General features: G+C 40.3%; 2 long non-coding RNA genes across 3 annotated transcripts in view; one reads left to right on the top strand and one right to left on the bottom strand.

Moving 5' to 3' along the window:
* Positions 1–8,418: 8,418 nt before the first annotated feature.
* Positions 8,419–9,557, bottom strand: LOC309511275. Its single transcript, XR_014210567.1, has 3 exons — positions 9,522–9,557; positions 9,033–9,164; positions 8,419–8,529 (listed from the first exon to the last, which is right to left on the bottom strand). It is a non-coding gene; the product is annotated as an uncharacterized lncRNA (long non-coding RNA).
* A 3,410-nt stretch (positions 9,558–12,967) lies between these two features.
* LOC309497747 overlaps positions 12,968–25,280 on the top strand; it is a 34,086-nt gene continuing 21,773 nt past the window's right edge. For both annotated transcript variants that reach the window (XR_014205693.1, XR_014205694.1), the window contains exon 1: positions 12,968–13,365. This is a non-coding gene — a long non-coding RNA (uncharacterized lncRNA). The remainder of the gene's footprint in view (positions 13,366–25,280) is intronic.

The raw sequence follows: 25,280 nt of genomic DNA on the forward strand, positions 1-25,280 counted from the left end.
TCAAACAGATAATAGTTCCCTCCTCGTACCGCTCTGAAATTTTGAGTCTTGCGCATGATAGCCCGTTTGCCGGTCACTTAGGAGTAAATAAGACGTACGATCGAATACTCCGAAATTTTTTCTGGCCTGGCCTGAAAACTGATGTAGCCAGTTATTGCAGAAGTTGTCATGTGTGCCAAATGACGGGAAAACCGAACCAGAATGTTTTACCTGCTCCGTTGCATCCTATTCCAGCTATCGGTGAACCATTTGAGCGTGTGATGATCGATTGTGTCGGTCCTTTGCCTCGCACGAAGTCGGGAAACCAATATCTGCTCACTATAATGTGCACGTCAACGCGTTTTCCAGAGGCCATTCCTTTGCGTAAAATCACTGCACCAGTGATCGTAAAATCACTTATAAAGTTCTTCTCACTGTTTGGACTTCCACATACTATTCAGTCGGACCAAGGCACGAATTTTATGTCCCGTGTGTTCAGGCAAGCTCTAGATCAGCTGCATATCCAACATTGCACCTCAAGTTGTTATCATCCAGAAAGTCAGGGAGTACTTGAGAGGTTCCACCAGACTTTAAAATCAATGCTGCGTGCGTTTTGCCTTGAGTTTCAAAAAGATTGGGACGAAGGAGTACCTATGGTCATGTTCGCAGTGAGAGAAGTAGTGCAGGAGTCGTTAGGTTTTAGTCCGGCCGAGTTAGTGTTCGGGCATACTGTTCGTGGCCCACTGAAGCTGATTCGAGATCATTGGACTAGTGATATAACTCAAAATAACCTACTTGACTATGTCTCAGGCTTTCGTTTTAAGTTGCATCGTGCATGCGAGTTGGCCAAAGAGAATTTAGAGATTGCACAGCAACGAATGAAGAAGCGTTTTGATCGTCGTGCTAAACTTCGTAGCTTTACTCCTGGTGACAAGGTACTTGTGCTGATGCCAGTGCCTGGGTCTGCCTTGCAGGCTCGTTATTATGGTCCCTATCGAGTGAAAGAAAAGGTGAGTGAGCTTGATTATGTTATCTCGACGACAGACAGAAGAAAGAAAACTCGTCTCTGTCACATTAACATGCTCAAGCCGTACTTTGAGAGATCGCCAGATTTGTCTGGAAGAAAGTCGGCTGTGTTAATTGTCTCACCCACAGACTTTCCGGTGGCCGGAGGACAGGCGCTGTCCAGTGCTGATATACCTGACACCGAGGCGTTGTCCAGTCCTGAATCTTTGATCCACCCATCGTGTTCTGCTGTATCGGACAGCGGCGATGTTTCTTCTTTCGAGGAGGATGTAGAGTTTCCTTCTACCGAACTGGTTGCGGGAAGATTGAAAAATTCTGAGATCATTCTAACCTTAGACTCGCACCTTTCTCATTTGACCTTTGCCGAACGAGCTGATGTGACTAATATTATTCGGACGTACAGTAATTTGTTCTCTGATATTCCATCTCGTACTTCGTTAATAGAGCATGACATCGATATTGGTGACTCGTTGCCTATTAAACAGCACGCATATCGGGTAAGTCCTGAAAAGAGAATTTTGTTGCAAAATGAGGTGACCTACATGCTTGAGAATGACATCGCAGAGCAAAGTTTTAGTCCTTGGAGCTCACCCTGTTTGCTCGTAAAAAAATCTGATAGTACATTTAGTTTTTGTACTGATTTTAGACGCGTTAATGCTGTGACCAAACCAGATAGTTATCCATTGCCTCGTATGGAAGATTGCGTGGATCATGTAGGAAATGCTGTGTTTGTTACGAAGATCGATCTGCTTAAAGGATACTGGCAGGTCCCGTTGTCAGATCGTGCGAAAGAAATCAGTGCGTTCGTAACACCAGATAATTTTCTCCATTATACCGTAATGGCTTTCGGTTTACGAAACGCCCCGGCAACCTTTCAGAGACTGGTCAATCGCGTCATCGAAGGCATGCATAACGTTGAAGCATATTTGGATGATTTGGTCCTTTATAGCGCGTCCTGGTCAGAACATGTGGAGCAACTCGATGCGCTTTTCAGTCGTTTGTCTCAAGCTAACCTTACGGTTAATTTAGCGAAGTGCGAATTTGGCCGGGCTACGGTCACTTATTTGGGAAAGATTGTTGGTAGCGGTCAGGTTCGACCCGTTGAGTCTAAGGTAGAGTCCATCACTCATTTTCCCGTGCCTAATACACGTCGTGAGCTTCGTCGATTTTTGGGTATGGTTGGGTACTACAGAAATTTTTGTAAGAATTTTTCTGTAGTTGCTTCGCCCTTAACCGACCTTCTTAGTCCTAAGGTTCCATTTAAATGGTCTGAGATTTGTCAATCGAGTTTCGAGAGAATTAGAGCACTTTTAGTTAATTCTCCTGTTTTGTCTGCTCCCGATTTTACAACTCCGTTTTCTCTTGCTGTTGATGCAAGTGACACCGGTGCTGGAGCTGTTCTCCTTCAATCAGATTACACTGGCGTCGAGCATCCTGTTTGCTATTTTTCACGTAAATTTAATGAACATCAACGACGTTACTCGACTATTGAGAAGGAGGCGCTCGCCCTTGTTCTTGCTATTCAACATTTTGACGTTTATGTTGGTTCTGTTTCGTACCCACTGACTGTTTACACGGATCACAATCCCTTGGTTTTTATTGATCGGATGAAAAATAACAATCAACGTTTGATGCGTTGGAGTTTATTCCTACAGCCTTTTGAGCTTGACATTCGTTACATTCGGGGTAAGGATAACGTGGTTGCGGATGCTTTATCTCGCATCTAGATTAATTGCAGTCTCTGAGGTAAGATATGTATTCTTTTCACCCTACAATTAATTATTTAAGGGTGAGGGTGTTATGTGGTGGTGATTTAAATTGCTGAATGTTAATTGTTCTATCTGAGATCGCAGGTGCAGTCATGAATGACGTCATGGGAAACCCCGTATTTAAGCCGGTCCGGAATTGAGGCTGGTCTCTCTGGGTTCTCTCTGCTCTCTCGCGATGCTCGCTGCTCTCGTTGCCTCCACCCTTCTGATCAGTGTCAGCTGGGGTTACTTGCCTCATGGCGGGTAGTCTACGATCTTTGCCTCGACTGATCCAGATCATGGACTGATTTTTTATTTGTTATTTTCAAGCCAGGTAGTGGGTATTTTCTTTGATCACTTTTATTATTTAGTTAACACAGCGTAGGAAAGCAGTGGCCCGGAAGACTCACTCTGTTTGTTGTTTTCCTCGGGAGCAGATAAGATCTTGTCTACAGAGTTAGATAGTCAGGTTTTCTGTTTTCCTGTTGCTGCCCTACCTGTGCTATTAGTTTGATTTATTGTTTATTATTGGTGCGCTCTCTCATATGTTTTATTAAAAGAAACGATTCACACCTTGAAACTTCACCCAGTCGTCTGTGATTCTTAATATGTACGGTCCTTGTCTTACATGTGTTTTAACGAGCCAAATTAGATAAAGGGCCGTAACAGATACATTAAAACCAACATTCAAACCACCACTTAAATAGACATGCCAGCAATCAGTGTAATTGGCCAATCAAATACCTTATAGGAAATTAACAGCATGGTAAATAAAAAAAAAAGGATTTATATACACATATATAATGTGTGTGTGTGTGTGTGTGTGTGTGTGTGTGTGTGTGTGTGTGTGTGTGTGTGTGTGTGTGTGTGTGTGTGTGTGTGAGAACGGTCAAATAGGAAAAATTACGCATGTAATTTCAAAGTGAAGGCTTAGAATAGACCCTACACTTAAAATCACTTTTTTTTTTTCTTCTTGGACAACCAACCAATCACAGTCTTCAAAAGATTGTGTCATACATAGCAACGGGGTCAACCCCGCCTCCTTACTAAGATGAAAGTTTTTGTCTTTTCCTTACTCAGAGTTCCTCTCAGATCGGTCCCGAATCGCTTTTAAGCCAAGACTCCTACGTAAAAGTTTTTAAGCTAAATTAAGAGTTTTCTTAGAATCTTTATGAATACGGGCCCTGATTTCTTTGTTAAATCCAATCTGACTTAGTCGCTATTGAGTCCATGTGCTGTCCTGATTTATCAGTGGTTGGGGATTAACATAGCTTTTCTTTTAACCTTTGTGATTTTTTCCTGACAGTACTTCCCTGACAAAGAGGATAAACCTCAACATGAACTGTGAAAGCTGTTAACCCTCTGAGGTCTGAGGGGTTTTTGGGGCCCTTGAGATGTTCTGACATGCCCTGACATTTGTGCTTTTTTCAGTTAATTATAAACATGTTAATGGCAAAGGTGTAAATTCACTCTATATAGCACAAACAGGGCTAGCATAATATGTGAGCAACATGTATGTAGATGTTTGTATTTTTAAGAGAATAATGTTTATGCGTGGTTGTTGAAAAAAATAAAAATGAAAGTTGCTGAAATAAGATCACAAAACTCATACTAAATATGCGTCAATAAGACTTTTGACTAATGGATGTTATCGCTTCGGGTTCTGGCTTCAAAATTATGTGAAAATAGTCTTGCTTTATCGTTCACATAAAACAGTACATTGATTTAAATTGTGTAAGACAGGTTTTGCTTGGAAAGCCAATATGCGAGGGGGGCGTGAAGGAGGAGTGGTTTACACCTGAGAATACAATGTCCCACCCACTTTGCATAATTAGCCATTCATTCAGGTGTGACACTGACTGAGCCACAATGCAAGGACAAAAGATATATTTAGAAGAAGACTTATATTGACCATTTAAGATTTTGCTTACATCTATCTTGTAAATATGTTTTGCTATTTTATTAAAAAGGTTACAATTACAACAATAATTACAATTTCAACAATATTTCAAGTGTACTCTTTCTTTGTAAAAAAATTATTATAGGCCTACATTTTATCATATGTATTCATTAGTTTGAATATAGCCAACATTGGAACAGCTAACATCTTAGTTGATGACGTTATTTTTGACAAAAATAGTATTTTATATATATAGAACATATGAGCAGAAATTGCTAAACAAAAGCTTATTTGATGTGGCAGTATATTCTACAGTAAATAAAAAAATAATCAGTCGGCTATAAACAAAGCAATTGTGAGCGATAAATAAACAAAAGTAAAGGCAGGTATCTCACAGTAAATGCTTATGCCCCGTTGATGCGGGCTCTAAGCAAATCAAATGTGAGCAAAAAAAAAAAAAAAAAAATTCATATCAGATTGATTTCTGAACTCTGATGGTTAGTGGAAGGTGGTCAGCAGAGCACACACATCTGAACACAGTCACACATCTTTATGCCACTCTTGAAAACAGTTCCTGTTCAGTTGAAGACACAAGTGAACATTGCATCCCTGGCATTTCCATGGTGTTAATTGCTTTTTACCACGCACTGCTTTGCAATGCACACATGAGCGGCGACCAACTGTGGCAACATCCCTGTCATTTGATGTCAGCTCAGCTCCTGGAACTGGTACATGGTCACTATCGGTCGGTTTTGGTGCCGTTTTCTGTGACACACCACAGAGCGCTGTGATAAGTTGCTCCATAAACTCTTTATGGGACAAGTTACCATGCAGCTCTTTGTGCACAATGAAAGAGTTGGTGGAAGCAATGTCCAAGAAGTGTAGAAAAATCTTTCTGTACCACTTCATGGTTTTGTGCTGAGTTGTGTAATACTGTATCAGCTGATCAGACAGGTCAACGCCCCCCATGTGTTTGTTGTGTTCAGTCACAGGTGCAGGACATGGAAATGTCTTTGTCCTCCATGTATCTTGCGTTTTCACCCTCCTCTGTGCAGTGTCTCCTGTATAAGCAGGATGGATGGTAGAACAGACAGATACCTCTCGTGTGTCCATCCACTTCACAAATACAAGAGGACCATCGCGAATCAACCTGATGGATCCCCTGGCAGATTTTTTAGAGAGTGAATTAGCTGCATTCCGAGGGCAGTCCTTCCTGTTGTCCCTGTAAGTCCCACATGCACCAAACTTCATTGCAAACAAGTCTTTGAGGAGCTTTGGACTTGTATAAAAATTGTCCATGTACACATGGTACCCAGAACCTAAAAATGTGTGGTCTAAAAGAGATGTTACAGCATCATATGACAGTCCATGGCCTGTGGGAAAGTTGTTCTTTCCTGTGTACACAGAAAAGTCCACAGTGTATCCATTCGATGAGTCTGCAAGAACAAACAACTTGAAACCCCATCTGGTTGGCTTGGCTTTCATGTACTGCGTCATACCTGTGTGTGCTTTGCATGCCACCATTCTTTCATCCACAGCTAAGTTTCTTTTAGGATGATAGATGGATTTACAAACCTGACGGATCGTGTCCATGAGAGGTTTGACCCTGCAAAGACGGTCATGTTCAGGTGTGCCCCTCTTTCTGTCATTATCCATATCTGCATCTGGGTGACTCGTGCACATTCCATGAAATGGTGCGGTATCTGTCCCGGGACATAACTGTAGCTGGAAAGGGTACGGAGAAAACACTGCTTTGCCGCCAGTAGTCGCTGATGGAGCTGACCTTCACCATGGCCATGTAAACCCAATGTATCTATACATCTCACTGATGCTGACATCTGTCCATTTATATTTGCTGCCCTTTGCAGTTGCCTTGGCAGCCTGAGCATTGGTGTTGTGGCACAGAGTTGAGAGCACTTTCTGAAAAAAATTGTTTGAATAGACTCATGGGCGAATGTGAGTCTACAGAGCTCAGTTGTGGTCCAGTGTCCCGTGCAGGACGGAAGCGCACAGTCTGTGGAACCATGTCAACATCAGTCTCTGTTTTCCATGCCAGAGTGGACTGCCTGTTGCTTGCCTGCTGGTTAGCCTTGGCTCTCTTCGGGACAGGTGCTTGGACATGTTCATTGTCACATCTGTAAAAATATATTTTTATATATATTTAATATACAAATATGTTTAAAGAGCAATATTACATTTAAAAAAGTTTACACTTGAGCGTATACACGAATGTTAGGGATACTGTAAGGCAATCGTTCCTGTAAGATGTCAAAAGCTAGCCAAAACTAGGCAAAATATAGTCTGAAAATTCATGAGTTCTATATTATCAGAAAAATAATTATATAGCAGTAAACAACTTACTCAGAACATGTATCCTCGGCGGGATCAATTCGCTCTTGAAAATGCACCCGTTCGTCGTCCGAATTGCAATCTTCCTCTGAGGAAAAGGTGAATTCTTCCTCGCTGTCCAGAATCATCTGAAGGGCGTCTTTACCGGAGAAACGTGCCATCCTCGGAGCGCGATGAACTATCAGTGAATCTGATGAAGAGACTTTGTGTTTTTATGGCATTGATCGGGGGGCGTGTGCGATGCAAATAGATTACCTAAACTATTTACCATGTGAATAGCGCCGGGGGCGGGGCGGCCTCAGCTCATTAAAGTTAATGAAGGGAGAACGTACAAACAGTACCTCTCCTTGCTTTCAAATGGATTACATAAGCTGAGAATATTTGTTTTTTATATAAATTACTTCGTGTAAAAGAAGAGATTTAAAGCTTCATAAAGACATATCTCACGTGTCTGTGTGAGAAGTATTCGCTGAGTTATTGTTCATTTTCGGACGCGTTTCAGAATGGACTACACTGACAGAGAGAAGGCAGAACTCGCTTCGTGTTTATTTTTCTTTATTTGTCAAAAAGCAAAACACTTGTTTTTATTGTGAGTATACACAAAAATAATACACATTTAACAGAATCGATTGATGTATGAAACGTGTTTGTAATATCAAAGTCAGAGCAAAATTAATCTCTTTTGAACTGATAAAAAAAAAAAAAAAAGCGTGCTGGTATCGCCGGCGATACCGCCGACACAGAGGATAACCACATGTATCCACAGAAATGGAGAAGTATTTTTGTTGTACCAAAAACTCCAATCAAGCAAAAACATTTCATTACACAAGATTTATTTGGTGATAAACAAGGAACATTCAATACAAATAAAGTACTGAAATCATCTGTAAAAGAACTTGAGCATGAGTTTGCAAAATCAATGTCACGATTCACATTGGCCATCATGACCGTAGTGGTGATCGTGACCATCATGGTGATCGTGACCGCTGTGACCGTCGTGGCGATCGTGACCGCCGTGGCCATCGTGGCGACTGTGACCGCCGTGGCCATCGTGGCGACTGTGACCGCCGTGGCGACTGTGACCGTCGTGGCGACTGTGACCGTCGTGGCCATCGTGGCGACTGTGACCGTCGTGGCCATCGTGGCGACTGTGACCGTCGTGGCGACTGTGACCGTCGTGGCGACTGTGACCGTCGTGGCCATCGTGGCGACTGTGACCGTCGTGGCGACTGTGACCGTCGTCGTCATCACGACCGCCATGACCATCGTGGCCATCGTGGCGATCGTGACCGCCGCCATCGTGGAGGCCGTGACGACCGTGACCGCCGTGGCGACCGTGGCCGTCGTGGCGACCGTGGCCGCCGTTGCCATCTTGGTGATCGTGATCACTGTGGTGATCGTGACCGCCGTTGCTGCCGTCGTCGTGGTCGCCGTGGCCGTCGTGGGCGTCGTCGCCGTCCGCGTCGTCGCCATGACCAAGGTGTACGGCCCACTCCGGCCCACTTGGCAGTTCGGCCGTATGCTTCACTGCAGGCGTCGGTGGTTCGGCCACAGGCTTCACTGCAAGGATACAGATAGTCATCTTTAGTCTTTAGTCCTTTCAGTGGCATTCAGCACAAAACTCAAATCCTGAATAACAACTGTTACAGAGTGAATTGTATTTTAAATAATCATCTTTATTAATTTTGTAAAGCTATTCTGTGAAACTGTGCTATATGTGCTAAATTCCAGGTACTTTTGTCATGGAGCAGGATATGACAAACGAATTCTAAAAGATACACTGGGAAGGGGAGCACAATTTCCTCCTCCTGTTTTGGTGCTTGGACACTCTCCTGGCTTTGATGTTATGAAGACACATGACAGAAAACATCACTGAATGCTGAAGGTCTAATTTACTGTTTGAATATAAATAATTATATATAGTTCAGTCTTTCTACTTCAAAGTTTCAGGTTTAGTTCAACGTGTTACTTGCAGTTTCTTTGCAATTATTTTGGGAGACCTCTTGCATCCATCATTAATTGAAACTCACTGAAAACAGGCGGCACACACGCGGGCCCACAGGGAAATTGACAGCATTTATGTCCTCCAGAGCAGTCTCTATCAGAAGTACATCCTCGTTTAGACGGCACGACCGTCAGCGTCACCGGACACTGACCGGACTCTACAGAAGAGGATTGTTAAAAGGGACCAGGGAGTGTTGTAACAGTTTCAGTGTTTAGAAGTCAGGGCTTTTGAAATATAGGTCTCAAAACTTGAAAATATGCATATTTATCTGCTTAAAGTCCAGAATAAATTCCATTCATCAATAAACTGTCAATCAGTTTTAAAGACAGAGTAGCGGGGTGTGTAATAAAGCCTAAGCACAATGCAGATAGACATAGACAGTTAATGTGTATTCCAATCGATTGACTATTGCAACTAAATGTACTGTAGCTACACGTTCAAAAGAAGTCATATTTTGTAAGGCACTTATTTATGCATTTCTTCAGACTGTAATTAAGCTAAAAGATCTTCTCACCTGCGACTCCAGCGAGTGTTGTGCACAACCATGCAGACAGGTAGTGATGTTACGTCTGACACCGACGCTCCGAAGCTTGCTTCAAACTCGAACGGTCCTTGCAATGAACCACTGCTTCGGAGCTTGTATCATTACGTCACTAGTCACGTGAAAATGACTTCTGAAGCAAACACACTGGTTCACTCCTGTAGTGAACCACCTGACTGCTTTGACAGCCCAATCCAGTGTTGACAGGTTTGAAACCTGGCGGCTGTATTTCTTTTTTTTAATTATTATTAATTAGAGAACATATGAACATTGTTACATAAAAACATGCATCAAAGACAGAAACTTCAAAAACCCTCTGCTACATTATACAAGTACAACCAGTTACACAGGCACATCCTTTTCAACATACAGTCCCACCAGTTAACAAGTTATAGAGTTCTGCTTCCCACAGCTAAACAAGATAAAGCTTTCACACATGATACTGCCCTGCTAAAAAAAAAAAAAAAAAACTATAGAAACCATTACAGAAATTCTATTGGATTTAATGGTTTTCATGGGAATTTTATTGGTTGTAATGGGAATTATAGTGGTCTCTGTGGGTCTCTACTGATATGTGTTGGGTTCTATTGGTGGGAGCATTAAATCCTAATGGAATATGTCCCAAACACACTACAAAAAATAATTCTGTAGTGGTTTAAATAGTAAAAGCCAATGGTTCCTATTGGTATTTTAATAGAAACCATTAGAATTTCTGTGATGGTTTCCAACTTTTTTTTAAGCTGGTCTGATCTTCTGTCCTTGTCTAAAGAAATAATTACACACACACATCATGCTTAATGTTTTATTATCAAGGTGAACACATGAAATTCATCAGTATATGTAAAATTCACCTACATAAATGAGTTTCACAGCACTAACACTGTTTCAGCTTTGATCGCCTCGGTAAACACGCAATAAACGGGGCGTTAACATATAAGCCTACTTGCATTTTATGGTTGTCAGCTTTGTTGCATTACATTTACTTCACCAGGAGATGGTGCTGCAATTTCTATCTGAATGAAGCTTCGAGTAATGAACCATTTTCGACACAATTGTATCAGAAAGCAATAATGCTTCGAAACGCTTCATTTGGCCATCACTACAGACAGGCACAATAAAACAACTCTCAACGAGCAGTACACTCGAGCTGTCATCCTCTCGACCTGTGATCTCACAATGAGCTCTGCTGCAAAACACGCTGAATTAGTCAGTCAGGAGGAACAGTAAGGCACACAGAACTACACTGGAAACATGTGCTGCTGAATCCTGCAATATAAATCGCTGTATAAAAGTTTCTGAAAACGCGTTTTTAAAGATCCAAGGAGGTCTGGGTAACTCCAACCCTGATCAAACACACCTGCCTGTAGCTTTCTAGTAGCCTCATCTTGAAGACCTTGATTAGCTTGTTCAGGTGTGTTTGATTAGGTTTGGAGGAACGGAGCGCTGCGTTCACGCCAGATGTCGTAATAATAACCGTAATTAGTATTATGACCAATGCCTTGTCCAAATACCCACACTTGCCAAATACCCACTTGTCTACTTGCATGACGTATTTCTTCTATTTGGCCCAAGTGTTCAAGTAGGCGTAAAGACTGCAAGTGTAGAACTTTTGATTACTCGATTGGACACACTTATAATCTTGCAAAAAATGCAAGTGTTTACAGAGCTTTTATTTCTTATTTTCAATGCTTTACATTTAAAAAAAAAAAATCTAAACCTAACCCTGTTCAGTAGTGGTGGGCAGATCGAGGCTTCGTGAAGCAATGAAACAGTTGAACCAAATGGGCCATATTGTTTCGAGGCTTCGAATCAATCCGACACCTGTCTCAACGGTGACACCTAGTGGTCACTTGCAGGTGTTGATCTGAAACAACCTTGACAAGCCATTAAAAAAAATATTTTTTATTTTTTATTATTGTATTTTTCTAATATGTGAAGCTTGTAACCTGTAGGCTCCTCACTGTGCATAATGTTATTTTGGTCCTGCAAAATGAATATTAATAAAAGAAATCAAGCCACAATGTCTCACTTTTTTTGAGATTTTTATTAAAAAATATTAATTTCTCTGCTGTGGAAGGACTTAGCCTACTTCTTTTTTTTACAGATAATGTCTCCAGCCTTTGAAAAAATCCTCTCACAAGGGACACTTGTTGCTGGCATGCAAAGATATTTTTTAGCAAGGACATACAAATGAGGAAAGATTACAGCTCTCTCTTTCCAGTAAGTTAGTGGATCATGAGTTCTGGGCAAATACGCAAATTTCTAATTCTCCTCAAATGGTGCATCATGGATGATGTATTGTTGCAGTAGGCTAGCTGCCGTTCACAATACACACATCTCACTTTATTTGGGGTTTCTAAACGGAAATACTCCCGCACCAATACTGTCATCACCATTGTTAACAATACTCTGTAAATTCAAATTTAAAGTATGTCTTTGGTGGTTATGTTTATTGTTGTTGTTTCTTTGTTGTTGTTTGATTGTTTTACTGTGACTGCTGATCTAAATTGCCCCTCGGGGATAATAAAGTTACCTTGAACACCACAGATGTACGGCATCTCTTCTGGGGAGCCTCCATTTTATCTATCTATCCAAATCTATCTATGTATCTATCTATATGAATCTATCTATGTATCTAGATATGTATCTATAATCTATGTATCTATCTATAATCTATCTATGTATTTATACATGAATCTATAATCTATCTATATGTATCTATCTATTAATCTAGCTGTCTATATATATTTATATCTTTGTATTAGGGGTCGACCGATTAATCAGTCGGACGATTAATCGGACGATTTTTTGCATTTTTTAACATAATCGGCATCGGCCAATATCCAGTATATCAAGCCGATTATTAGGCGGGCGCATCTGTGGGCAGCCTAGTGTTGTTGTTGTTGTGGAACACGAGTTCGACGCACGCTGCGCCTAGAGTCATTCTCCAGCAGAGTGAGCAGACCTCATCCAGTGCCTAAGGAAGGAGCTAAGTTCCTTGCAGAAAACTCCTTTATATTTAATTAAAACCTTTTGATATGTTACTGCCAACTTCGAGAAAAAATATGAATAGGCGACATGACGTTCGGCGTAGTTGAGGTTGCATTAGCACAGCAGAAGGGTTGCTATCATGTCACAATAAGTAAGCAAGAATTTTGCAATTACAGACAGAGAATCTGATACTTTTATTTGTTCTGTTTTGTGTGTCTTATATTTGAGAGGGTTGTCACTCAAAGCAGAGAAATAAGTAATAAAAAAAGTGGCCATAGGTTAGTGAAGAACTGGCTTTGCTTTGCTAGCGTCGTCGCTAGGGTTGGGTAGCTACAGACAGACCCGGTGCTAATACGGCACTGGTGCCTTAACGACCGTTATTTACCGGACCGAATATCAATGCGGATTTCTGTGCTTCATTTCGGTGCTACTGTTATGCCTGTGCTTCTCTTGGATGCTCTGAAAACGGACGTTAGAAACGTGACGCTAGTCAGCAGTTAACTTTAGCATACTGTTAGCTAGTAGCTGAATTAAACACGGTTAAAATGCTGGCCAAACAGTGTAATGTGTGACTGTATTTCACTGTAGACTAGGGGTGGAACATGTATTCGTATTGAACCGAAACGGGGCGTCACGGTTCGGTGTATAAATTTACACGGAGAATACATGGTATAATAATAAATAAAACTTGCGTGCAAATTAATTCATGTAATGCGGAACTACTGTTAGATACGCGGGTTCTTTGGGGACACCTAATCTGTAGCCCCGCCTTAGCTCTGAAGCAGGCTGCGATGTAAAGATTGCAATGCTGGAATATGGTGTGTGTGTGTGGGAGAGGGAGACTCGGGAGAGGGAGAGGGGCGCGGGCGCGATCGAAAAGTCGCGTGTGTTTAAAGTCGCAAAGTGTTTACTTATATTTGTGTGTGTGTGTGTGTGTGTGTGTGTGTGTGTGTGTGTGTGTGTGTGTGTGAGTGTGTGTGTGTGAGGCGCGGATGCGATCGAACAGTGGAAACATAAAAACATACTCCGTCATTTTGTTTACAAGACATCATTCAAACTGCAAAGTGTTTAAGTTACTGTTAATTAAAATTTTAAGGAAAACAAATATATTAATCTGAAATGTAGCAAATTAATTTTCAATTCATTCAGGTACAATTACCAAACATATCTCAAGGTCGCAACAAGTGCAGATTGGTCAAGTGTTCAATAAATGTTTTTGTTGAGAAATCTTGTATTTTATTTGTGTTATATTTTATCTTTCAAATAGAGGTTAAAAACAAGCACATAACCGGCCAAAATAAATCGGCAGCATTAATCAAAAGATCGGCATCGGCCTGAAAAAACCCATATCGGTCGACCTCTACTTTGTATCTATTAATGTGTCACTATATGTATACTCTGTACTGTCTCTAGCCTATCAGTCAATGTGTTGTGTAAATTTAAATGTAAGCCTAAATAGCCTATAACTAATCAAATCGCACTATGTCACTATATCACCAAAAATCCGCTATCTCAAAATCAAACTCCTCTCACAAAAACCCACAAGGTCAATATGCGCTGATTTCACTTTTATACAGATGTGCGATTGTGTGGTCTGTTCCCGACCCTGTCAATCAAACGCTGATTCGGCGGACCACACCTGATGAAACACTTAGTGAAACACTTCGAGGCTTCGTTTGGCCATAGTCACGTGACATGGGTGTTTTGAATCACGCTTCGGATCAGTGTTTCGAAACATCTGCGCTTCGGGATCTCGCAAAGCTTCGGAACGACTGTTTCGCGTCAGCCATCCCTACTGTTCAGTAGTCACTATGTAACTAACCGAAAACACAAATTTAAAATTGTGATGCTTCTAATTAAAGGGTTAGTTCACCCAAAAATGAAAATGATGTCAGAAATTACTCACCCTCATGTTGTTCCAACCCCGTAAGACTTTCGTTCATCTTCGGAACACAAATTAAGATATTTTTGATGAAATCTGAGAGCTGTCTCACTCCTCCACAGGCTTATGGACACTATAACTTGCTGGCCCAGAAAATGTATTAAAGACATTGTTAATATAGTCCAAGTGATTGTGTTGCACGTCACCACGTAGGCTCACTATTGGGCGACGCTAGTCATGTGTGTGATACGTAGTGGCGTGCAACACAGACACGCTACGCTATTAAACTACGTGAAAAGACTCGAGGCCCAGAGAGAAGGAAATGAAAAGTGGAATAAAGTCGTTATTTTTGTTTGTTTTTGCGCACAAAAACTATTCTCGTCACTTTATAAACTTAAGATTGAGCCACTGGAATCACTTGGACTATATTAACAATGTCTTTAATACATTTTCTGGGCCAGCAAGTTATAGTGTCCATAAGCTTATGGAGCAGTGATCCAGCACTCAGATTTCATCAAAAATATCTTAATTTGTGTTCCGAAGATGAACGAAAGTCTTACAGGGTTGGAACAGGATTCTAACCGTAGAGACGGAGCGTACTATTTTCTTTAGCGGAAGCAATACAATCGGGTTTAAATCAATAAACTCCCTTTTAAATCAATATTTTGTGTCAAATTAATTATTTATTTGGTAGGTAGCCATGTAATAAGCGGGATAATGTATTGCGATTATCCCTTACACATTAGCTAGTCTAGTAGCTCATGAGGCATGCATGCTAGCAAAACACAGGTTAACTATATTTGTCTTTGGCTAATCAGCAGTAAATTCGAGCCTCGACCAGTGCCGAGAGAGAGAGAGAGAGAGAGAGAGAGAGAGAGAGAGCTTCAGAACTCCTGACATTTAGATATACTATTCTTCAATAAATATATTTGTTTGACAGGGAAGCTGTGCGCAAACAGGAATATATATTATTTTTCAACAAAAAAAAAAAAGCACCCCAGAAAAAAGAGCACTTTCTTTCCAGGAATAAAAAGGGCAGGTGCTCAAGCCCCCTTTGATGTCTATGTGTGCACGTGCCTGATCCTAGCTGTATATGACATTCTTCTTTCAGACAAATACAAAAATGTCCTGGCTCTTCCAAGCTTAATAATGAGAGTGAAGGGCTGTTTGACTTTTTTTAATATAACTCTGATTGTATTCGTCTGAACGAAGAATGTCATATAGACCTAGGATGGCTTGAGGGTGAGTAAATCATGGGCTAATTTTCATTTTTGGGTTAACTATCCCTTGAGGACTGACTTACACCCAGGTACAAAGCATTGCAGTAATCAAGAAGAAATAAAAGCATGGATTACTTTCTCCAGATCACTGAAAGACAAGACATTTAATTTTAGCAATATTTCGCATTTGAAAGAAACTATTCTATTATAGATAATATATATCTATAATAGATTCTATTCACTCCACCAATAAGGACCAATGGGGGTGCGGTTATGATTTCAGGGAAAAATCTTGCAATGATCAGAAAAATGGTTGGAGAGTATGACATCTGGTTCCGATTTTAGCCCCGATTCACCCCTTCCGACAATCTTAAGGATGCTCCGATTATCGTAAAATAAACTGATCAGATATTCCTGCCGTGTGTGGTGTGTTAAGACTGCTCTCGTCTGCTCGGAAGGACGTCGGGACCGCTCCGATCTCAAATCGGGGATATCCAACATGTTGGATTTTTTGGCCCGATTTCTCGTGTGTGGTGTCCCCCGGGGACAAACGAGCACGCAGCCTGTGGACTGTGGCGTGTAGCCAATCAGAATGATTGTTTACTCTGAAGTCACGTTTGATCTCGAGGGATTTTGCGAGATTTCCCGTCTGACCTGGGAATGCTCGGGAGTCAAATCGGTTCGTGTGTGATGTGTTGATTTTGCCGTGTGGCTGCGCACCACACACTGTACGACCAAAACTGTTAGACCCGTGATCTTTTAATCGTACAGTGTGGTCATACAGTGTGTGGTGGCGCAGCCACACGGCAAAATCAACACATCACACACAAACCGATTTGACTCCCGAGCATTCCCATAAATAGGTCTAAGGTGTTTTTGGGGTCCTTGAGATGTTCTGACATGCCCTTACATTTGAGCTTTTTTCAGTTACTTATAAACATATTAATGGCAAAGGTGTAATTACACTCTATTTAGCACAAACATGGCTGCCATAATATGTGAGCAACATGTATGTACATGTTTGTATTTTTGAGAGAATAATGTTTATGCATGGTTATTGAAAAAACTAAAAATTAAAGTTTCTGAAATAAGGCCACAAAACACAATATGTGTCCACAATACTTCTGAATAATGCATTTTGTCGCCTAGAGTTTTTTCTTCAAAATGATGTGAAAATCATCCTGCCTAATCATTCACATAAAACAATACATTGATTTAAATTTTGTAAGACACTTTTTGTTTGGAAAGGCAATATGCGGGTGGGCGTAAACGATTCAACACCATCATGAATATTGAGTGAACCTGAGAAGTTCACACCCATAATTAGCCTTTCATTCAGGTGTGTCACTGAGCCACAAGAAATAATGCAAGGACAAAATAAATAAATAAATATATATATATAATTGGTTCACAGTTCACATATACATAATATATATATATATATATATATATATATATATATATATATATATATATATATATATATATATATATATATATATATTTAACGTGAGCAGAAATTGGCAACATTATAAGCTTATTTGATGTGGCAGTATTTTACAGTAAAAACTTTATAATCTGAACGACTGACATCTCTCTCTTTTCATACATATTACATAAACTGAGAATATTTGTTTTTTTATAAAAATTACTTCATTTAAAAGAAGATAATTCAAGCTTCATGCCCGTGTGTCTGTATGCCTGTTTGACTGAGTATTCGCTGAGTTTCAGAATGGACTACACTGACAGAGAGAAAGCAGAACTCGCATCATGTTTATTTTTATTTATTTGGCAAAAAGCACAACACTTTGTTTTTATTGTGAGTATACACAAAAATAATACACACTTAACAGGATCGATTGATGTATGAAACTTTGTAAGATCAAAGTCAACAGAGTATTTTGAGTCTCTCTTGCACTGATAAGAAAAAAAGCGAGCCTATCGCGCCGGCGTGATAGCCGACCTCAGGGGGTTAATGGTTTAAGTTTAGCAGAAATCTGCATTATAGGAGGTCTATATACAAGGACACATAATACAGGACAATGGTCAATGTCCACGTGCACCTGTGCGGTGCTGATTGACGGAGATTGGAAACTCCGAACGACAACGCGCAGGCAGAGGGGTATGTTCAACATTAAGCTTTATTGGAAAATCCAGAAACAGTTACATTAATGGATTTCGTTGACAGAACTATATACTATCACCACAATATCAGCTGTCTGAAACATTCTGTCATAGCCGTGTGGTTTACTGGATCACGCTAAAAGTTAAACAAATATGTCTATTGTCATGTCTGACGTTCGGTCACAAGATGGCGATGTTGCACTGGATTCTGAAAAAGAAAAAAGGGTTATTAACCCTCTGGGGACCAAAAACGCGCCCGCGCGTTTTGCTCGTTTTTTTTTTTAGCAATGAAAAATAAACACAAAATGCTCTGTTAATTTTGATCTTTCATTTTCGTGTAATACATCAATCGATCCTGTTCAGTTTCTATTTTTTTTCTGTATACTCACAATACAAATAAAGTGTTTTGCTTTTTGACAAATAAAGAAAAACTAACATGATGCTATTTCTGCCTTCTCTCTGTCAGTAAACTCCCATTTGAAACGCGTTCGAAAATTATCTATAACTCCGCGAAAATTCAGTCAAACAGGCAAACAGACCCACGGGCATAAAGCTTGAGATCGCAGCTTTTAAATGAAGTAATTTATATAAAAAACAAATATTATCAGCTTCTGTAATCTGTATAAAAAGAGAGCGACTCCAGTCGAGCTCATTACGAGCCATTCAAAAGTAATTTGACCACGCCCCGGAGAGCGCGTGCTATTCAAACGCAAATTCTGAGAACCATTTCAGTCTGTGAAACGCCCCCACATCAGCTGTAAACAAAGAGGCATAATATAGCCTACCTTATGGAGAAAATTTTCCGTGCTGATATGAGGAGCAGATCCCGCTGAGGAGTGAGGTAGGCTAAGTTATCCTTTCTCAAGTGTTAATGTGGAATAACGTTATGGAATAACGTTGTAGGCTTATGTAAACAAAAAGATGAATCGCGTTTCTATAATATGAATCGCGCGTCTATTTGTAAAGAGTGTTTAGCCTAAATATGAATCGCGCGTCTGTGTGTGAAAGAATAAACTGCTTTTACAGTTACAGTTACTGCGTTACAGTCAGGCGAAGTATGAAAGACAACATTTTGTTGACTAGATTTGGGTACAGTTTTTACTGTAGAATATACTGTCACATCAAATAAGCTTTTCTGCTCATATATATAAAATACTATTTTGTCAAAAATAAAGTCATAGACTAAGATGTTCCAATGTTGGCTATATTCAAACTAATGAATACATATGATAAAATGTAGGCCTATAATCTTTTTTTTTTTTTTTTTTACAAAGAAAGAGTACTTTTTTGCAGAAATATTGCTGAAATTGTAATTATTGTTGTAATTGTAACCTTTTTAATAAAATAGCAAAACATATTTACAAGATAGATGTAAGCAAAATCTTAAATGGTCAATATAAGTCTTCTTCAAAATATATATTTTGTCCTTGCATTGTGGCTCAGTCAGTGTCACACCTGAATGAATGGCTAATTATGCAGAGTCATTATGCAGAGTGGGTGGGACTAAGGTGTAAACTACTCCTCCCCCTCGCATATTGGCTTTCCAAGCAAAACCTGTTTTACACCATTTAAATCAATGTATTTTTTTTTGTGAACGATAAAGCAAGACTATTTTCACATAATTTTGAAGCTAGAACTGAAAGGGACAACATCCATTAGTCAAAAGTCTTGTGGGCACATATTTTGTATGAGTTTTGTGGTCTTATTTCAGCAACTTTCATTTTTATTTTTTTAAATAACCACGCATAAACATTATTCTCTTAAAAATACAAACATCTACATACATGTTGCTCGCATATTATGGTAGGCCTGTTTGTGCTATATAGAGTGAATTTACACCTTTGCCATTAACATGTTTATAAATAACTGAAAAAAGCACAAATGTCAGAGCATGTCAGAACATCTCAAGGGCCCCAAAAACAGCTTGGTCCCCAGAGGGTTAAACACACTGCTAAAGGTTTGGAAATGTTCATTGAAAACTGTCAGAAAATAAGAAACTTGAAATGTAAACAAGCTAAAAAGTTAATGGAATTGCTGAAAGAGCTCATGAAATCAAAGGAGAATGCAAATGAAGTGCAATTTAACTTGGTTAAATTAATCAACATCTGTGATGAAGCCAAAATAAATCATGAGTCATTGGTGAAGTTACCACTACCTGAAAATGAACTTGAAAGGCAAAATCACTGGTTTCAACAAAAAATGGAAACTTTTGATGGTTTTATACAGGATGTAAATGTGTGGTTTTCAGAGGTTGGATGGCACAAAAAACACACCATTGCTGAAAGTGTAATCACAGATGACATTGGACCGGATGACAGTGTTTCTAATGTGTCAAAACATAAATCAAACCACAAATCAAGTTCTTCATCACGTGCATCTTCAACATCCTCTGCTCGCATTAAAGCTCAGGCAGAAAAGGCTGCTCTCATGGAACGGGTTGCCGCTCTGCAGAAAAGGCATGACCTTGAGGCACAGGAAGAACAACTGAAAAAGAAGAAAGAACAACTGGAATTAGAGACTGAACTGGCAGCAACCAATGCAAAAAATGAATGTACTTGAATCAATGGGATCAAGAAACAGCTCAAGAGTATCTGATGGGATGAACTCGTATTTGAGAAAAGGAACTGCTCAAAAGAAAACGTCAGTCAAATTAAATCCACATGCAAAGACCTATTTACCTGATCAAGTGCAACAAAGACAGAATGTGCGGATGGGAACTGAATCTTCTTCCCAGCAACAGGTTGTTCGACCAAAGGAAAGAGCTGATGAACCATCTCTGCTAGAGCTCAGGATATGACTCATCTAACACAACAACCTGTATTTAATGATGATAATCAAGGTGATGTCTATCACATAATTCAAAGGCAAAGTGACATCACAGCTCTTCTCACTCAACAAAATCTCTCTTCTACTTTACCACCAAGAGACATTCCTGTTTATGATGGTGATCCATTGCAATATGGAGTTTTCATCAGGGCATTTGAGAGAGGAGTGGAAAGAAAGACTGATGACTACAGTGACTGTCTGCATTTCCTAGAGCAATACACCAGAGGGCATCCAAAAGATTTAGTCCACAGCTGCCAACACTTGCCTTCAGCTGAGGGCTATAAAAGAGCAAAAGATCTGCTTAAAGAACATTTTGGTAATGAACATAAGATTGCCACAGCATACATGGACAAAGCATTTGCCTGGCCAGCGGTCAAGCCAGAGGATGTGAAAGCATTGCAAGCGTTTTCATAATTCCCGAGAGGTTGTTGAAATGCAATGCGACAGCTCACCTATATGGAGGAGTTGAATGTTGCTTCCAGTATGAAGACCATTCTTCTGAAACTGCCTTACAAGCTTAGAGACAAGTGGAGGAATAGGGCATGTCAGCTCCAAGAACAACATGTACGTCGAGCTAGTTTCTCTGACTTGGTAGACTTCATGGAGAGACAAGTGAAGATATTGTCAGATCCACTTTTTGGAAACATCCAGGATGCTAAGACAATTACATCCGTCAAAAGCTCCACCTTTGTCAAAGCAAGAGAAAAGCCGAGACCAAGAGGAAGCAGTTTTGCAACTACTGTAACACCTGTAGAAACAGAAAAACAAGAAAAATTACAACAAATGGAACGAAAAATGTATCTGCCACTAATTCTCAAAATTGCTGTTTGTTCTGTGATAGAGGTTGTCACACATTGGTGCGGTGTCCACAAATCAGGAAAAGGATGCACAGGGAAAAAATAGACTTCCTAAAGAAAAGGGGAGTCTGTTTTGGATGTTTGAAGGTAGGACACATGAGCAAAGACTGCAATAGTCGTTTGACTTGTGACGTGTGCAATAAAAATCATCCTGAAATACTTCACATTGAACAAAAGGACATGGGAAAGAATACAGAACTGAATGAGAAATCAATTGGGAGCAATGTCGTTCTCTCACCTCATACATGTGGGCATATTGGGGCCGGTGAAGAAGCCTGTCTCTTCTCTATTGTTCCAGTACAAGTAAAGACCCCCAAGGGAGACACAGTGTTGCAAACTTATGCATTTTTGGATCATGGAAGCTCATCTACCTTCTGCACAGAAAGCTTGATGAGAAGACTGAATGTTACAGGACAAAAGGCTAGTATTCTTCTGCGTACAATGAACCAAGAGAAACCTGTGACCTGTCATCATATCTCAGGTTTAGAGATATCAAGTCTGGACAAAAATGATTTCATACAACTGTCCAATGTATTTACACATAAGACCATGCCTGTTTCCAAGCTCAACATTCCAAGAAAGGAAGACCTGACTCAATGGCCTTACTTGAAGGACGTCAAGATTCATGAAATAGACGCCGGTATTGACCTGCTCATCGGCACAAATGCTTCCAAGGTATTGGAACCTTGGGAGGTGGTCAATAGCCAAGGGAATGGACCACACGCTGTGAGGACCCTACTGGGGTGGGTCATCTATGGTCCCTTGAGAGGACACAACAACGTCAGGGATGAGAATGGCTGCCCTGTTGCTGCTGTCAATCGAATGTCTATTGTGAATCTAGAGGAGCTACTGGTTAAACAATACAATCATGATTTCAATGAAGTAACCAGTAAGGAAACAGAGGAAATGTCCAGAGAAGAGATAAAATTCTTGGATATTGTGAATCACTCAATAAAAAGTACAGAAGGTCACTACTGCCTAGACTTACCTTTCAAGCAAAAAAAAAAAATCACAGCTTGCCAAATAACCGTTGCAGAACAGAGCAGCGCATCCAAAGCCTGAAACGCAAGTTTGGTAAAAATGAGATGTTTCACAATGAATATACAACTTTTCTCAAAGAAATGATTGACAACGGCTATGCTGAAATGATACCAGTAGATCAACTGAATCGTAATGATGGGAAACTCTGGTATATCCCACATCACGGGGTGTATCACTCAAGAAAAGGAACCTTAAGAGTGGTCTTCGACTGCGGTGCTGGCTTTAAGGGAACATCGCTCAATGAACAATTGCTACAGGGTCCAGATCTTACCAACTCACTCATCGGAGTACTCATCAGATTCAGACAAGAGCCGGTTGCCCTGATGGCTGACATCAAAGCAATGTTTCACCAGGTCAAAGTGTCAGAAAAACATATTGACTATCTGCGATTCCTGTGGTGGCCTGATGGTGATGTGCAGCAGGATATTGTCGAGTACCGGATGAAAGTACACCTCTTTGGAGCAGTGACATCACCGAGTTGTGCAAACTTTGCACTAAGAAAGACCGCTGAAGATAACAAAGCTCACTTTCCAGCAGAAGTTACAGACACCGTAAAGAACAACTTTTACGTACATGATTGCTTGAAATCCATGTCCACAGAACAGGACGCTGTTCTTATGGTGAAAGACCTTACTGCTCTCTGCCAGAAGGGAGGTTTCGTACTGTCAAAGTGGATCAGCAACAGCCATAAAGTATTGGCATCCATTCCACAAGAAAACAGAACCAAAGAGACAAAAGAGTTGGACTTGGACAGGGACAACCTGCCGATTGAAAGAGCACTAGGATTGCACTGGTGCGTTGAAACAGATGTGTTCATGTTCAGAATTACTGCACAGCCACGAGCATACACCAGACGCGGCATCTTGTCCGTGGTTGGCTCTGTATACGACCCTTTAGGATTCCTAGCACCATTTATTCTGCCAGCCAAACTGATTATGCAGGAACTCTGTAAAAAAAAAACTCGGATGGGATGAAAACATACCCCAAACTGTTTCTCAGCAGTGGACAGGATGGTTGGCAGATCTGAACAAGATGACAGAGTTTAGAGTGGACCGTTGCATGAAGCCCACAAGCTTTGGTCAAATCAGAAATGCAGAGTTGCACCACTTTTCAGATGCAAGCGAGAGTGGATACGATACGGTTTCATATCTTAGACTGGAAAACAACGACAAGGAGGTACATGTTGCTTTCATGATAGGGAAAGCAAGAGTATCACCATTAAAGCAAGTAACGATTCCCAGATTGGAGCTCACAGCTGCAGTTCTAGCTGTCAAGGTTGACAGAATGCTTCGGAAGGAATTACATCTTCAGCTGAACAAATCCATCTTCTGCTGAACAAATCCATCTTCTGGACTGATAGCACAACAGTGCTGAAATATATCAACAACGAAACCAAACGTTTCCGAACATTTGTAGCAAACAGGATCTCCTTTGTAAGGGATACTACTGATGTGTCACAATGGAGATATGTTAGCACAAAGGAAAATCCGGCAGATGAAGCCTCTAGGGGGCTAACAGCAAATCGCTTCTTAAGCTGCAAAAGATGGATCAAGGGACCAGAGTTTCTCTGTCAACCAGACAGAGAATGGCAGAAACCTCATTTGGAAACTGCAATCTCTGCCAATGATCCGGAAGTCAAGCAAGACATCACAAGCAACCTCATTGTTAAAGGTCCATTGAACCCCACCAGCTCTCTGATAAGTTATTTATCTTCATGGAGAAGTCTGATGACAGCTGTAGCTTGGCTACTTAAAGTAAAAACAACTATCTTACTGCTGACTAGAAAAAGAAAGGAGATTCAGACCAGAGTCCTGCAACGGGTACCCGCATAAAAGTGGCTGAAACGGGTGGATTGTGACATTCCTAAAATTCACGGGCGGGGACGCGGGCGGATAATGAACTCCTTGCGGGCGGGTAGCGGATGAAAAATATGTGCAATATTTGTATGTCTAAATTACCAGCATTACACATACGCAAATATGTGTTTTAGTCAGGCCATCCTTAAAAATAATCTTGTTTGCCGTAACCCGACCGACCCTGTCAATTTAGGACCGACCCAATTACATTTTTTTCTCCCCTTTTAGTCCGACCAAGTTGCGACATTAAATTTCTCTGTACTGTAGGCTAATAGGCCTATGTGTTGTAGCCCAGTCATTAAAAAACGATTTAGTTTCATATTCATGTTTAAATAAAATAATATAATTTGTTTTATATATTTCATGTTGATTATATGAAAAGTGAAAAGCATGAATAAGATAAGATGATCCTGAATATCGTGAGACAAATGGAGTGGGCAGACATGATTTTGACCACTTCATTAAGTTTGTTCAGCCTTTCTTTAAAGTGAATTTCGTTTTGTATTAATTGTATCTTAATTTTAATCAATGTTTCATCTACCAAATTCCGGGATTTAATAAATAAGCAGTAAAAATAGCAGGCAGGCAATATAATCAGGACACGGCCGGAGGCGCCCGCGCGTGAACTGATCGTCTCTTAAATGAACCGAAACTCATCGTATAAGCTACTTGCCTCACAGACCTGAGAAATAGAAAGCATGAAATGTGTACTTTTAAACAAAACAATTCAAAACGAAAGAAAACAGACTGTTCTCTGCTTATAATCCGTATGAAATGTGCATTTCTCTCTGGCGCGTTCACTACTGCGAAGATCGCGAGTCAGCATCGTCATCTTTGACACAGAAAACACTTGCTTATTAATAAACAATTGAAATGTCTCATTGATATATTTGACATAGGCCTATTAATAATCATTACTTTTCCAAGTTCTTTGT

Source organism: Leuciscus leuciscus (genome assembly GCF_965113295.1).
Source record: "Leuciscus leuciscus genome assembly, chromosome: 1".
In the NCBI taxonomy this organism is placed as follows: Eukaryota; Metazoa; Chordata; class Actinopteri; order Cypriniformes; family Leuciscidae; genus Leuciscus; species Leuciscus leuciscus.